At 38.2% G+C, this 2,573-nt stretch overlaps 1 long non-coding RNA gene across 1 annotated transcript; it reads right to left on the bottom strand.

Moving 5' to 3' along the window:
• Window positions 1–2,113: 2,113 nt before the first annotated feature.
• Window positions 2,114–2,567, bottom strand: LOC105273022 (uncharacterized). The gene is made up of 2 exons (XR_892874.1): window positions 2,334–2,567; window positions 2,114–2,273 (listed from the first exon to the last, which is right to left on the bottom strand). It is a non-coding gene; the product is annotated as an uncharacterized lncRNA (long non-coding RNA).
• Window positions 2,568–2,573: the final 6 nt, after the last annotated feature.

Here is a 2,573-nt window from a genome sequence, read left to right as displayed (position 1 = left end):
CGACTCTGATTTATTGTCGAAAGCAATACGGGGAAGAGAGTTAGGGAAATACCATAAAATCCGGAAGTAAAATACGCAACGGTCCGCGTGGACGATAGCCGATCGTTCCATTCGGCGGTTCTTTACACTTTCTGCCCCTGCAGTTGGCATTTTATACGTTTGCCACTCGTTTAAAAGTATCTTCCACCATCTTTATTATGATATTTGACTTTATAATGGTTTTGTCTCACCAGAGTTCCCGCTGAAAGTGAATTTTCCTCAACAAAAATACTGAATTCAATTTCCTTCATTCGTCACTTGAACTTTCTTTTATTACCTTTTTCCAGACACTTCCCCTCCGGCTTTCCCGTGTTTCATTAATAATCAACTCGACTTACTTATCAGTGAAAATATTTAAAAACATTTCTCCTGCCAAAATACTCCATTTCCACCTAATAAACAATCTTCAATTATTGAATTTTCATTTTATTCACGTCTTTTTCCAATCATCGAAACTCCGAGTATCTCATATTATCGATGTCTAATTAATGATTTGTGATAGAACCCAATTAATTCATCTCCCAAACATTTTCGAAAATCTTCTGAAAAATCAACAAAACGAATATCGGATAATTCCCCCGTTGAAAAAACGGGAAAACGCATGCAATCCCCGACTCCTTCAATCAAAAATATTTCTCATCACCGCGAATTCAATCGAGCCCTGACTATTCCCCCCAAAATCCCAATTTCCTAATAACTTTTTCCTCAACCAGTAATCAAGTCAAGTAGTAAATCAGCATCGGTCAGGCAAGCTCCAGAGATACTTTCCCCGAATGAAAAAAAAAAATGAAACAAAAATCATCAAAACAATTTCTAATACTGCGGACATTGAATGCAGCCCTAGCCCATGCAATCAATTCGTGTTCCATCTAATAGTTCATTTCCTCCCTTCTCCCGGGGGTAAACAATTGCACCAGTCGTATCAAAACAACTCCAAATACAAATGTTTACACGACACTAAATTATTGGTATGTATTCCCCCACTGGGAATTCATACGAGACAGGTGAATAATAAATTCTTACGACACACACGAGCATTTTCATCTGACCAGTTGAGAGCAGAGGGAGAACTCTAGACGGTACAGCAGTGGCACATTGCTGAGGCCCTCCATACCATCAGCATTAAAATCATAGTATGCACGTATTGGTTGGATTATAGTTGTGTACCGTGGATTATGGAGGTGGAGGTAAAGAGCCTCTGTGCCTGCAACGGTGAAAGTCGACTCTCTAGATCGGGACGTGGGGCCGCATCAACCTTACCCCCCCCTTATCCCCCTTCTACCGCCCTCCCACCACCCCTCATTCCAATTTCAATGTACAGTATGTACTCAGATCCGCTGTCTTTTAATGTCGTTTTCCCATGGTGGTACATTGCACCAAGAACTTTAACTCTTATTCAATATGAAGTTGATGGAAAATGGAAATAATTTTTCCTTCGAGAATGGGGAATTAGAAAGGAAATTCACTTATTTACGGTGGATCATGGCTTTGATTGATTGAATTCAATCATCAGGGATTTTAAGCGTTTAGTTTTGATTAATTTTGGTATTTGGGTTTTCGAAAGTCTGAGAGAAATTTTTCAGGAATTTTAATTGTTACTCAAGAAGTGGTAGTCATTTTTTTTTATAATGGGTTAGATAGGGAATTTTATTTACTCTGTACCATCATTTTGATTGATCGAATTTTTGGGGATGATTCCGACAAAAATTACGGAACACTGAAAAAATTCCGTAGTACTTCCGTAAAATTTTTTTTCCCAACTTTTCGCTCTCAGATTTAAAAAAAAACATGGGATATTTACCTTCAAAATTTTTTCCCTCACTGCTTATATGATACATTAAAAAAAAATCCAGATATACCAAAAATGTTTGTTTTTTTCATAATTAACCATGAAAAAAAAACTGTCAAATGATTTTCTTCATAATTAAAGAAAATTTTAAATTTCCTTTTTTCTCAACTGAACCCAATGTTTCTTTTATCGATTGCACTTATCGTATGTATTTTCGTTATATACCCCTATGGAAAGACCCCACATGCAGGTGACGATAAAAAATGATTTAATGATCTACATTTACCTCTAGGCATTCCACAAGGTCCTGGTGTTCTAGCGCTGTCCAAAAAATCAAGATCATACTTTCTTGCACGTGGGAACTTGAGGGCAACATGACCGTAGGCGTAGTGCAGGAGATACGCCCCAACGATTACCCACATCCACACACCAACTCGTATCATCTCTGGAATTCGATTAGGCCTCAGCCTCATACAAAACGAATGAGTATTTTAACTCTCAATACCGTTAAAACGCAAAACCACAAGATGCGTTTGACCAGCCACCGGTCAGCCTCTCGTTTTATATATATAAATTCTCAATCTCTTCTCTCTGTCAGTTTCTCGTTGCACTTCCTATGTGGTTCGTTAAAATTTCAATCTTTCCCACCGGTACACGAACGACTTTCTGAGTGCGTAAATACGTCCTTGTGAGAACCTCATTGGAACCGCACAACAGCTGGATCTCGTCTCAATCTACCTTTTTT

Source organism: Fopius arisanus, unplaced genomic scaffold (assembly GCF_000806365.1).
Source record: "Fopius arisanus strain USDA-PBARC FA_bdor unplaced genomic scaffold, ASM80636v1 scaffold00645, whole genome shotgun sequence".
Classification (NCBI taxonomy): domain Eukaryota; kingdom Metazoa; phylum Arthropoda; class Insecta; order Hymenoptera; family Braconidae; genus Fopius; species Fopius arisanus.
The sequence above is the reverse complement of the archived record's forward strand: the minus strand, read 5'-3'. Positions and strand labels throughout refer to the sequence as shown.